Source organism: Symsagittifera roscoffensis, chromosome 6 (assembly GCF_963678635.1).
Source record: "Symsagittifera roscoffensis chromosome 6, txSymRosc1.1, whole genome shotgun sequence".
In the NCBI taxonomy this organism is placed as follows: domain Eukaryota; kingdom Metazoa; phylum Xenacoelomorpha; order Acoela; family Convolutidae; genus Symsagittifera; species Symsagittifera roscoffensis.
The window spans coordinates 14702422-14716541 of record NC_087067.1 but is presented as its reverse complement, the minus strand read 5'-3'; positions in this window follow the sequence as shown (position 1 = coordinate 14716541).

The following is a 14120-nucleotide window of genomic DNA, read 5'->3' as shown; positions in this document are numbered from 1 at the left end:
TGGGATAGGCTCAAAAATTGCCAGTTGAACAAAAATTGCCAAAAAGCAAAAATAAATAGTTGCTGGGCAGGTAGCAAAGAATGTTTCACAGAGTGCCATTACTTTTTCTGTCAAAAAAATTTGGGCGTAGTCGCGTATGCAAAGGAGCTTCCCAAAATCCGTTCTTTGGCTCAATCCAAACTCTCAGCTTTAGGAGAATACTCTTTGAGAAAACTAAAAATATACATAGGGTCAAATATTCCCCTACAGACATTTTCGAAGACAGAGGGGGAAGTCAGTAAAGGCTAGGAAAGCATGCATACACAGGGAACTAAGCGAACTTTCCATTGATAACCCTGTTTGAAAATCCGGACAATAGTTTGAGATAAATTGAGATTTTGCCAAAAGTAAAAAAAAGTTTCCAACAAACGTCTCTAAACCAAATACAATAAACACAATCCAATACATTTTCAAAAAACCTAGTTTTATCAATCAGGACGTCTAGGCAAAGATGCCAATCAAGTTATTTGAATGTTAAATTAGCATTGGAACAAAACCTACGATGCGGAAACAAATCCCTCAAACTTATAGCAGACGCAAGTTGAGACCAAAAAATATCGAGTTAATAAATAACTTTAAAAAGGTTTAAGTCCGACCGAAACTACCAGAAACAACCAGTGCAACTACCATGATACTTGCTTACAGCACGAAAAAAAATCCGTGATGTGGCAACTAAGCCGACAAAACTTGAGCAGATAAACGAAAGTCCGACAAATCAATTTTTACCGGAATTTTTTTTCAATTACCTTCATACTGGAAAAAACAAGGTCCGGCCGGGAGCCTAACCCCAGACCTTAGAATGCAAAGGCGACGGTCGTATCCCTAGACCTAGTGAGAAAAAACCTGCAAGTCGGGAGATTCATAATAAAGCAAGTTGCAAATGTGTAAGAGCTGTTTACGGGAAAAAAGTCTAGTTCCCTATTGCAAAACGCTTGCTTTCTCAAGTGTAATGAATGATTGATCATAAGGTAAATTTGTATTTTAACCTATGATGTTTTAAATAAACAACTTTTTTTGAAACTAATGGTTAAGCTCCATTTTATCATTTGGAAACCTTACAAATTTGAATTTCCCAACCTTAAGGTAGGGTGATGTCAGGGTTCTCTTAGGACATGCAAAATTGGTCTCCAATTATTAATACCCAAATACTTTTAGCTGACGGAATTTGAAAAATTAAATCGACATTTTAAATGCTCAACCCAATAGTGGGGCGCTGTCAGGGTACTTTCAGAGCTTGAAAGTCTTGCCTTAAGTATGTTTTCTCAAATGCTTTCGGCATCCGAGATCTGAAGGTTTTTATTACATTAAAAAATATTTTTCAAAAAAAAAATTGATTTTAAGAAACTTCACGTAAGTTTGAAGTTCTCAACGATATAGTGAGTTGCTGTCAAAGTACTCTCATTAGTTGCAACTTCTGTCTTCTCATGTTGGTGTTCAAATCCTTTGAACTTTCGAGATATGACGTTTTCTATAATATTTCTAATGTTTTAATAGCTTTCACAAAAGTTTTAAAATTTGAAATTTTAACTATGGTGAGGTGATGTCAGGGTTCTCTCGGGACTTGTGAAATTCGTTCAGCTAACGAGATTTAAAAAAAGTCATGACTTTTCAAATCCCAACCTTATGATGGGCCCTGGCAGAGTTCTCTCAGAGTGTGCAATTCTTACCCCCAAGTATGACTCCTCAAGTCGTTTTAGCTTCGAAGACTAATGGTTTTTGGAAATATTTTTTAGTTTTTTTTTCAAAAAATTTAGATGAATAAAACTTCTCTAAGTCGCAAGTCTCGCCTCAAAATTTGACTGATCAAAACCTATCAGTCTCCGAAAAATGCCGTTTTTATGATTTTTTTTTGCAAATTTTAGAATCAGAAAAATTTCTCAAAGTTTGAAATGCTTACTTTTATGGTGGGATGTTGCCACGGTATTCTCAGGAAGTTTTTATCTGCAAATTTCTGCTAGTTGACGGCTCAACGCCTTTTAGTTTTCCAGATGTGGCGTTTTTTTTTTAATTCAAAGTACTTCCGAAAATTCGAAATTGTCGACCCTGTAGGGGGGTGATGTTGGGGTATTCTTGGCCATTGCCGAGGAACTGAAAGCCGAGAAAGGCAAAACGACAGACACCAACCAAGACGAAGACCAGGTCAGACCGGGAGCAGGAGCCAACAACAGGGCAACAATTGACCATGAAACAACAACTTCTCTCGATCTGGGCGATCTGATGGCGAAGCTAGATCAGATCGACAAGAGACTAAAGCACAGTGAGGAGGATAGAGAGGTGATAAAGAAAGAATTAAGATACAACAAACATGAGTACCTGGACAAGTATTTCAATCTGGCGAAAGCGACAGAGGAAAAGCTTCAGCAGATGACAGACAAGGTAGTTGCCACTGATGGAGAGCGAGGCAAGAACTTCAAAAAAGACATGCAAGAGATGAAGCAACGGTATGACGCAGTGAACAGCCAGTTGGGGAGTCTGGAAACGAGAATGGACACAATGAGTAGGGACCAGGCCGAGAGTTCATGCGCAATACAGGCAAAACTAGACGCCATCTTGAGAAACTCTACGTCACAGGACAGGCCGGCAGCGGATCGAATGCAAGGCAACAGAGTTGACTTCGTGGAACCACAACGGAACAAACGGCAAACAACACCGTTACCATTACCCCGGGATGCCGCGAGCACAGCACCGGGGGGGGGCAAAGCAATTATGAAAAGTGGAACAGCAAATACGACGAGTGGTCCAGGGGATTCCACGACTCACAATAACGTGGGACCGGATGCCATGGCGTGGGCAAGCACCTGGGAAATGATAAACAGGACACTGGAAGCCTTCGCCACGAGGAACATCGACTCGAGTGACAGAGGAGGTAACAAATCCAGGAAAACTTTCAAAAAACCGAAAGAATTCAAGGATGATTCAGATGGATGCCTTGATACTTGGGTAGAAGTCATGAGATTACACTTGGAACAAGACAACTTGAACGATGAGAGACAAGCATGCACAGTGATGCTCAGCGACTTAGAGGGCACGGCGTTGAAATGCGTGGTTGCGAAGAAGGAAGAGGAACGCGACACTGCGGATAAAATCTTCGAGATATTGTTGAAACGATTCGGGTCAGGCATGAAGGGTCATCAAGCGATGATGCGATTTGAAAAGAGAAAGCAAAGGGACGATGAATCGATAGATCGTTTCCTAGATGATCTCGAGAGCTTGAGACGAAGAAGTGATCCTGAAGAGTCAACGAACAGAAGAAACTTTAGCATCGCTGGGGTAAAAAGTGATGACTTGAGAACAATGTTAGCAACGTACTATACATTGTCGAAAGACAATGCACCGAATCCAGAAGAGATGAGACAGAAGTCAATGGAATACATGCTAATGAAGCCCAAGAAGTACACATATTCGGATAACAGGAACATGCAAGGCGGGAGCCAACCACAAAGGTTATCATGGTACAAGCCTAGAGATGACATGGACAAACGTAGATCATGCGCGAACTGCGGGTCAGCTGATCATCACGTGGCGGATTGCACAACATACAAGCAGGGCATGAAGAGTCTGGGATCCGCACCAGATGAGGAAGATTTGAGCCAGATGGAAGAACACGAGTACTATAGTGGCTTAATCATCAAAATAGGTGCAAGATGCTTCTTCTGCAATCAGGAGGGTTACTTCAGGATGGACTGTCCTTTGTTTTGGGAGGCAGTCAAGAACCAGAGTCACCCCAAACATAAATTGGCATTAGCGGCGGTGCAGAATCAGAGAAATAGACAAACCGAGTTTGAAACAAAAAACTTGGAAGCACCGAGCACGGAACTGCCAACGAAGACAGTGAAGGCTGTAACGCAAGTTAATAGTGCGATAGAGGCCACGGCCAGGAACGCCCTAGAGATAAATTATGAGAAAGCGGCGTCAGAGGCGATTAACAAGGTGAAACAGGACCTAGCAACGAAGGAAATAGAGCAACGGTTGAAGCAAGAGATCGACAGATAGAGATTCAATGAGACGTTAAGTTGCTCGGTGCCAGTGCCAGAAGCTGTAGCAGGGTCGACTGAAAATGGTGACGGGAAAGCCATTTGGCATAACGAAAATCGGAGCCAGGATAATGTCGATAATCACTGTAGGTGGCCATGATGTGACAAGGAACTTAAGCGAACCCAGCGACCAGACAATAATGCACATCGACGTATACGCAGATTACTTGAGTGCGATAAGCCCACAGACAACTTCTAGAGCCTTGAGGGCGCTACTCACGAGAGGTGGCAGCAAGTCGGTCCGTGTGGACAACATATATACAGAAGCTTATGGTCCGCATGAGGTGATGTTGAATATAGATGGGATAAACATCTACACGAGAACAATGATAACATGTGATGAAGATCTAGTGGGGCAGATCTACGTGGGCAAAGAAGAACTAAAGGTGAGATCGATTGGACACTGTGCCATGCTGGAGGAAGATGCAATGCACATCGGGACATAGGCAGACGTATCAGCACATGTGCTTGACATAAGCGGCAAGAAGACTCAGTTGAGTGGGTTACTCGATACTGGAGCGGTCTTGAGTGTCATACCAATCGAAACTTGGGAGCAAATGGGCTTCAACAAAGATGATTTGATAGACTCAAGAACACGGTTGTCAGCTGCTAACAAAGGGTCGCTGCGGGTGCTGGGCAGAACACCAATAATAGCTCTAAATCTGGGGGAACGCAATCTGTGGATGAGCTTTCTTGTGGTAGAAAACCTAGATGAGTCTGACCAGTTCATTTTAGGCAGAGACTTCATCAGGAACTTCGACGTAACAATTGATTTAAACAATGCGATGTTCAGGATAAGGAACCCGGATAGGAGGTACGCAATTAAACCGGTAAATTTAATCATAGCGAATGAAAATAAAGCACCGGTATTCTTGAGTAGGAGGGTGAGGCTGAAGACGAACGAAGCGGCAATCGTAAGCTTGCGAATGAAAAATTACAATGAACTAAGCGACAACAAGCAAGTATGCATAGTCCCGAATCCTAATAGTCAAAGTGCTGCTGTTTTAGGAAGATCCTTCTCGATAACCAGGAGCGGTCTCTGCGTCAGTGTCTTGTTGAATACACTTGATATAACCATCACGATACAGAGGGTGAGGAAGCTGGGAAATGCTTTACCCGTTAAAACTCGATATGAAATGACTGAAAATTCAAAACAAAATGAAGTTGTTGATTGTCCCAATCATAGGGACAAAATTTGTATCTTGAGACGATTGAAGAAGATAAAAAGTTCATCAGGTCTTGTGAAATCACTTAAGTCAGAGACAGATGATGGGCTATCGAGCTGTTCGATTTTTCCGGGACGGCCCACACTAAATGAAATGCAGAGTGATAAACCGGTCCTACCGGAGATCGAACATTTAAGGGGCAAGTTGACGGACGAACAGCTCGAAGCCATCAAGGACGTACTAGAGCGGAACGAGGAAGTTTTTTCGAGACATAAGGCAGACATCGGGCGTTGTAATTTTGTTGAGCATGAAATAGAACTTGAAGAGAATGCGGTACCACACAGGGAGGGGGCGAGGCGCATGACCCCCCACAAATCAGAGGCATGTAGGAAAGAAATAGAGACATCACTAGATTATGATATGATAGAACCATTCAAGTCACCGTGGGCGTGTGGAGTAGTGATGGCCAAAAAGAAAGGCGACCAATTGAGGTTTTGCTGTGACTTTCGGTATCTGAACTCCGTCACGGTGAAGGATGCCTATCCCATAACTAGGATTGACGAGAGCCTCTCGAAGTTAGGTGACGCAAAATTTTTTACGACTCTTGATTTAGGTTCGGCCTTCTGGCAGGTCCCTCTGAGGAAGCAAGACAGGGACAAAACAGGGTTCGCTTGCGAGTTGGGGCTGTTTCAATGGAAACGGATGCCGTTTGGTCTTTGCAATGCCACAGCCACAATGAAACGTTTGATGGCACATGCGCTGATAGGTGTGACAAAGAAGTACGGCAATCTGGTAATGTGCTATGTGGATGACGTGGTAATAGCGACGCCCACACTAGAAGACCACATCTAGCGACTGGACGAGGTGTTTGCATGTATGAAGAGGTCGGGGCTAAAGTGTAAACCGTCAAAGTGCGAGATACTCAAGGATTCGATAAAATATGGTGGACAGACACGGCATCAGACCGGATCCAGATGCAGTGGAAGCAGTTCTTACTTGGAAATCGCCAAAAACGGAACACCAGTTGATGAGCTTCCTGGGTTTTGCGAACTACTACAGGGAATTCATCAAGGCCAAGCGGAGAAGGTATACCCGATGCAACAATTAATGAGACACAAAGGCAAAAAGTTCACATGGAACAACGCAGCAGAAGAATCATTCCAGAGAATAAAGAGAGCTGTGCGAGGCACCGGTGTTAGGGATGCCAACGGAAAAAGGGATGTACGTGTTGGATACGGATGCGTCGGTAGTCGCGATTTCTGGAATTCTCCATCAAGAACAAGAATGGAACGGGAAGACAGTCTTAAGACCAATAGCATACGGGAGCAATGTCTTGAGTGATACAGAAATGAAGTACGGGACGCCGAAAGCAGAGATGTTCGCGGTGGTTACTTTTGTCGAGAAATACAGAGCATGCTTAGGCAATGAGCCCTTTAAGCTGCCTAAGTATGCTCTGTGAAGGGAAAATGAGATGCGAAGAACAATCAGACGATTTATTATGAAAATTTTGCGAACTGACTAAGTATGTTCTTGTATATGCGATATTAATAACTTCATGAACTCATATCTGTGTTAGTCGCCTTGACGTTTAATTCAATTTCTTTCATTCTTTCTAAGCCAAAACTGTTTTTGGAACAAACTGTTAAAAGATCTTGTTCTTACCTCTGATCTTGTTCGGCAACTCTTGTGAAAAAGAAGGTGCGACAACTCTTGTTAAGGTCTTGATGATTGTATGTTTTTTTCTTCTTCAACAAAACTGTTGATATTTGTTCACGCTAAAATTTGATTTTTTAAAAATGTGATCGATTTCTAAATTCGTAAGTGGATTGTATTTTTCAGATTTCCAAGCGGATTAAAACCCTTACCATATGATCCAGTTTCTTCATCTCATCACAAAGTGTCCTTTATAAGTTGTTTCTAAAATTTACAGAGCTTGGAAACCATATTTTTGTTGAAATTCGAAAAAGTATGTTGGTTTGTTTTTTATGTTATTGAGTAGTGAATGCTTTAGAAAATATGAATTGCAGAGTTGTTCCTTGGTCTTGTGATGACGAGTGGAAACATGTTTTTGATTTGTTTCCATTCGAACAAAGCAGATGATCTTCAGCTTGGTGTCGATATTGTTGAAATTTGGAAAATTAGGGCTGCTGGTGGCGCTAAAATTAGTTTATCAATCGAGCTTACTTCTGATCTTGTTCAGTGTAGTCTCAGCATTAAAAAAGAAGGTGCGACAACGAAAAACCGACTGCTGCTTTCTGCGGTTTTCATTCGTTTCGTAAGTCTAATTTCCGATATTGACCAAGTGAAAAGGCAGAAAATACCCATAAGCAAAGTTTTTACCGATTTAGGAATACCAGTGTGGGTAAGTGACCTGCGTAATGAGTCAGCGCATTCTACGTTGCCATCTGTTGACATCACTATGGCGGCGCTTGATATTTGCTTAAACTACCTGAAGGAGAGTTACTGGTTTCCTCATTGGCATATTTTATTCGAGATGAGACATTATTCCTCTTGCTTTGTCGAGAAGCTAGTTCACAATTTTTACCAAGGTTACACTACGAAAAACGATTTAATTACTGAACTGGAAAATTTGCTCAAACTTCACGTTGACGATGAAATTAATACGATTGTTGCGAAAACGCTTGCTGAGTTTTGCTCTAAACATACAATTGTTCCGATTGACAAGTTTATTGAGCCGTTTGTATCAGTTTTAGGCACCGAGTTTTTGTTTAGTTTAATCATTCTGACAGAACATTATCTTGAAGAGATATTCTGTTTCGCGTCCGATAAGCTGGCTGAATGGATGACGAAGGATCACGCCAAAGCAATGCTCAAAAAGTGTTTTTGTACAGGCGACTTGAGGTTTCTGTCGTCAGAAATTTTCAAAGATTTCTTTGATTTGTATTTTGACGGAGAACTTGATGATTTGCGGCATTGTTTACAAAGACTGAGGGATTACAATACCGATAAGGAAGCCAATTTTTCTGAAAATGCAATTGCTAGTTTAATTGATGACCTCGAGAGTAAAACTGCAAATAGTGATTTGAATGTATTGCCGATCAAAGAAAAAGTTGACAACAACAGAAAATCGAAATCCAAAGCTTTGTTTAACGCTGTTGATTTGATTGTGAAATGATAAATTGCAACTCTTCGCAGATTTTTTTCAGAACGCTTGTCAGATTTATTTTGGAAATCAATAATGATATTAATATTTTTGTCTCGCTAATGGTTTGAGTGGCGCATGACCAGGAAGTACTGATTGGGATAGGCTCAAAAATTGCCAGTTGAACAAAAATTGCCAAAAAGCAAAAATAAATAGTTGCTGGGCAGGTAGCAAAGAATGTTTCACAGAGTGCCATTACTTTTTCTGTCAAAAAAAATTTGGGCGTAGTCGCGTATGCAAAGGAGCTTCCCAAAATCCGTTCTTTGGCTCAATCCAAACTCTCAGCTTTAGGAGAATACTCTTTGAGAAAACTAAAAATATACATAGGGTCAAATATTCCCCTACAGACATTTTCGAAGACAGAGGGGGAAGTCAGTAAAGGCTAGGAAAGCATGCATACACAGGGAACTAAGCGAACTTTCCATTGATAACCCTGTTTGAAAATCCGGACAATAGTTTGAGATAAATTGAGATTTTGCCAAAAGTAAAAAAAAGTTTCCAACAAACGTCTCTAAACCAAATACAATAAACACAATCCAATACATTTTCAAAAAACCTAGTTTTATCAATCAGGACGTCTAGGCAAAGATGCCAATCAAGTTATTTGAATGTTAAATTAGCATTGGAACAAAACCTACGATGCGGAAACAAATCCCTCAAACTTATAGCAGACGCAAGTTGAGACCAAAAAATATCGAGTTAATAAATAACTTTAAAAAGGTTTAAGTCCGACCGAAACTACCAGAAACAACCAGTGCAACTACCATGATACTTGCTTACAGCACGAAAAAAAATCCGTGATGTGGCAACTAAGCCGACAAAACTTGAGCAGATAAACGAAAGTCCGACAAATCAATTTTTACCGGAATTTTTTTTCAATTACCTTCATACTGGAAAAAACAAGGTCCGGCCGGGAGCCTAACCCCAGACCTTAGAATGCAAAGGCGACGGTCGTATCCCTAGACCTAGTGAGAAAAAGCCTGCAAGTCGGGAGATTCATAATAAAGCAAGTTGCAAATGTGTAAGAGCTGTTTACGGGAAAAAAGTCTAGTTCCCTATTGCAAAACGCTTGCTTTCTCAAGTGTAATGAATGATTGATCATAAGGTAAATTTGTATATTAACCTATGATGTTTTAAATAAACAACTTTTTTTGAAACTAATGGTTAAGCTCCATTTTATCATTTGGAAACCTTACAAATTTGAATTTCCCAACCTTAAGGTAGGGTGATGTCAGGGTTCTCTTAGGACATGCAAAATTGGTCTCCAATTATTAATACCCAAATACTTTTAGCTGACGGAATGTGAAAAATTAAATCGACATTTTAAATGCTCAACCCTATAGTGGGGCGCTGTCAGGGTACTTTCAGAGCTTGAAAGTCTTGCCTTAAGTATGTTTTCTCAAATGCTTTCGGCATCCGAGATCTGAAGGTTTTTATTACATTAAAAAATATTTTTCAAAAAAAAAAACTGATTTTAAGAAACTTCACGTAAGTTTGAAGTTCTCAACGATATAGTGAGTTGCTGTCAAAGTACTCTCATTAGTTGCAACTTCTGTCTTCTCATGTTGGTGTTCAAATCCTTTGAACTTTCGAGATATGACGTTTTCTATAATATTTCTAATGTTTTAATAGCTTTCACAAAAGTTTTAAAATTTGAAATTTTAACTATGGTGAGGTGATGTCAGGGTTCTCTCGGGACTTGTGAAATTCGTTCAGCTAACGAGATTTAAAAAAAGTCATGACTTTTCAAATCCCAACCTTATGGTGGGCCCTGGCAGAGTTCTCTCAGAGTGTGCAATTCTTACCCCCAAGTATGACTCCTCAAGTCGTTTTAGCTTCGAAGAATAATGGTTTTTGGAAATATTTTTTAGTTTTTTTTTCAAAAAATTTAGATGAATAAAACTTCTCTAAGTCGCAAGTCTCGCCTCAAAATTTGACTGATCAAAACCTATCAGTCTCCGAAAAATGCCGTTTTTATGATTTTTTTTTTGCAAATTTTAGAATCAGAAAAATTTCTCAAAGTTTGAAATGCTTACTTTAATGGTGCGATGTTGCCACGGTATTCTCAGGAAGTTTTTATCTGCAAATTTCTGCTAGTTGACGGCTCAACGCCTTTTAGTTTTCCAGATGTGGCGTTTTTTTTTTAAATTCAAAGTACTTCCGAAAATTCGAAATTGTCGACCCTTCAAATCCTTTTAACTTTCGAGATATGACGTTTTCTATAATATTTCTAATGTTTTAATAGCTTTCACAAAAGTTTTAAAATTTGAAATTTTAACTATGGTGAGGTGATGTCAGGGTTCTCTCGGGACTTGTGAAATTCGTTCAGCTAACGAGATTTAAAAAAAGTCATGACTTTTCAAATCCCAACCTTATGGTGGGCCCTGGCAGAGTTCTCTCAGAGTGTGCAATTCTTACCCCCAAGTATGACTCCTCAAGTCGTTTTAGCTTCGAAGACTAATGGTTTTTGGAAATATTTTAATTTTTTTTTTCAAAAAATTTAGATGAGAAAAACTTGAGAAAAACTTCTCTAAGTCGCAAGTCTCGCCTCAAAATTTGACTGATCAAAACCTATCAGTCTCCGAAAAATGCCGTTTTTATGATTTTTTTTTTTGCAAATTTTAGAATCAGAAAAATTTCTCAAAGTTTGAAATGCTTACTTTAATGGTGGGATGTTGCCACGGTATTCTCAGGAAGTTTTTATCTGCAAATTTCTGCTAGTTGACGGCTCAACGCCTTTTAGTTTTCCAGATGTGGCGTTTTTTTTTAATTCAAAGTACTTCCGAAAATTCGAAATTGTCGACCCTGTAGGGGGGTGATGTTGGGGTATTCTTGGCCATTGCAGATATAGCCTACATACGTGTGATGGTTTTCAAGATATGAGGTTTTTATGTTTCAAAGAATTTTCTCATGCTCTTTCGAAGTTTTGATTTTCTCATGCCCTTTCGATCAATCATAACCCATTATCGATGAATCATTTCATTCTCTTTTTGGTTTCAATTGTCGGGTTCGCTTAGTGTCTAAGTCCACTATTTGAACTTCTATTTCAAGTCAAATGTTTAAACCGTTTTCATATTATTTATTTTATCTTATCTTTACATGCTGATGCCTTCCGATACTTCTAATTTTTTCTACAGATTTCTTTCTACTATTTTTTCGTAATAGTTTGAACTTAGTTTGTTTTGGTTAAAAAGTGCGATTTTTTGTTTTTAAGGAAATCGTTTCAACGAAAACGCTTTCTCTAGATTTCGTATCTTTTCTTTTTTCTAAGTCTCATTTTTCTTCTTAAAAAACGTTTTCTCCATATTTATGGTGATTGTCTCATTCTTTTTAAAGTTTTTTAAACCTAAATTTTATAAAATGCTTTTTTAACAGTGAAATTTTTTAGCGATTTCTGTTTGATTTTTTAAAAATTGCCTTTCTAAGCTCCTCGTTTATTGTTTTTCTTGATATTCTTCATTTCAGAAAAAAAGCTCAAATAAAAACGTTATTGATTTCAAGTTGACGGTAAGGTTATCCACTGATTTCTTTTAAGTTGCTTGAAGCGTTTTCATGAATGTTTTTGATTTTTTCTCAGATATTTCCTTGCATTGTTTCCTTCATTTTTTATTCTTCAAATTTTGCAGTATTAGGTCATTTCTTTCAATTTTTTTCCAAAGCACCCATTCGATGTCTTCTGATTTGTTTTTTCAGATAAATGGCTTCAGATTTCTTCTTTTTGAAGAAAATTCACATTTTTGATTTCGAATTTTTTCAAGCAAACTTTTAATATAATTTTTCTTGATATTTTTCCATTATGATTCTCCCTACTGTTGAATTGGCTTATTGTATTAGTCATCATTAAAGTTTCATTGTGTTTAGTGTCTTCGACAAAGGTCGGTGGTTTTTTTAAATAAATTGTTTTTCGTCTGCAACAGTTTTTTTTCGTTTTCTTTCCTCATATTCTTTTTTTAAAAAAAAGCTTGTAGCTATTTGATGCTTTCAATAAAAAACTACCCAATGATTTGTAACTTTCTTCTATTCATCTTTTTTTTGTATTCACGTATTCAGTTTTTTATTTTTGCATCATGTAATTTGAATAAAGTTTTCCATTGATTTTATTTGTTCTTGCAGTGATGTGTTTTTGTTCTATTTCGAGAAAAATTTTTGCAGTGTTTTCTGCTTTTTCTGTTTTTCACATTATATGGCTTAGTCATTTGTTTCTTCTTCTGATTTAATTTTTTTTCTGAAGCAGTTATTGGAGGTTTTTGTGATTTATTTTTTGAATGGTTGGTTTTGTCCAAAGTTGGTTGATAACTTATTGGTTTGATTTATAACTCGCTATGTAAATTTCAGAAAAACACACCTTTGACTAGCTTTGATTAATTTTTTAGCTTTGACTAATCATCTCTTTTATGGTACTTTTTGTTAGGTTCGCTGAGTTTCCGGTCCCTTTCTATAGGCCCAAAAAACGAAACCTCCGTCAACCGATTCAGAGAAAAATTGTTTTTTATTTCGAAAAATATGTTCCTTTTTTTAACTAGAATTGATTGATCATCTTCTTATGATTCTCTAATTTTTTAGCGCTAATTCAACTGTGTTATGATTTAAGAGTTGAAAAATCACACTTGTTACTCTATTAGTTCTGGAGCATCTATTAAGAAAATAAAACTATTCAAATATAATGTTGTATTTGAATCCTAATTGATTTTCTTTAATGTCATCTCGTGTACCGCTGAATCAGCCTAATCTTAAGTTCATCTCTTTGAACTATAGAAACGACGCCCGTTACTTTCTCCATTTTGGGGAACATTTCTCCAACCAAAATTATATAATTTAACCGAGGTTTGATCAGTTATATTATTCTTAAGTTGCTCTGTTTTGTCAGGTATGCCTAGTGTCTCAGTCACTATTTTAACTTGTATGAGCCTTTCTCGAAATAGGTTATTTTGTTGAGATTTTAAAAATTATGATGTATTAAGTTCCGTATGACTAATTTGACATACTGTCATCAGTAATTTGAGCTCTGCGGGGATTTTTTTGCTGTAGCTTCTTATTGGAGCTTCTTTCAATTGTAAAACAGGATTGAATTGAAACTCCTTCGATGCGAACTTACCGATGAATTTGGTTGTTAATGTTTTTCTTGCTTATAAGTTAATGATTTGATCATAATTATTTAGATTGTAGAAAATTTGCACTGGATCCCTAGTATATACAATTTTTCAAATTTTTGGGTGATTTTTTAATTTAAGCTGCTACTGAATTAGATAAAACTATTCGAGAATGAGAGGACGTTTCAGGTAACTTGTCTAGAGGCATATTATGCAACCTGTATAATCTATATTTTATGTAATCGAGCGAGACGTTCCAGCCATGCTTAAGAAATCTCTATGTTGACATGTTTAAGAATTATACGCTTGTTTTGTGCACAAAGGTTTTCGCGCTACTGCCAACCTGCGGTTTTTTATCTAGCATCGGTTTTTTCCAATTGCATGGTTTTAATTTCAGCATGTATATTGGAACTATTATGTTTTGCAATGTTTCATGTCACCTTTTATTTATCATTTTTTGAAACTCAAATCCGTGCTTTTTTAAGCATTGATTCTGATGATAGGTGATATTTTTTGAATACTATACTCCATGTTAAGTTTTACTTTTTATTTGATTTTTCCTCTTAATTTTGGGCTTCGGTTTTTGTTTTGGAAGCTGAAGCCCCTTTTGAACTTGTTCACCGGTTAC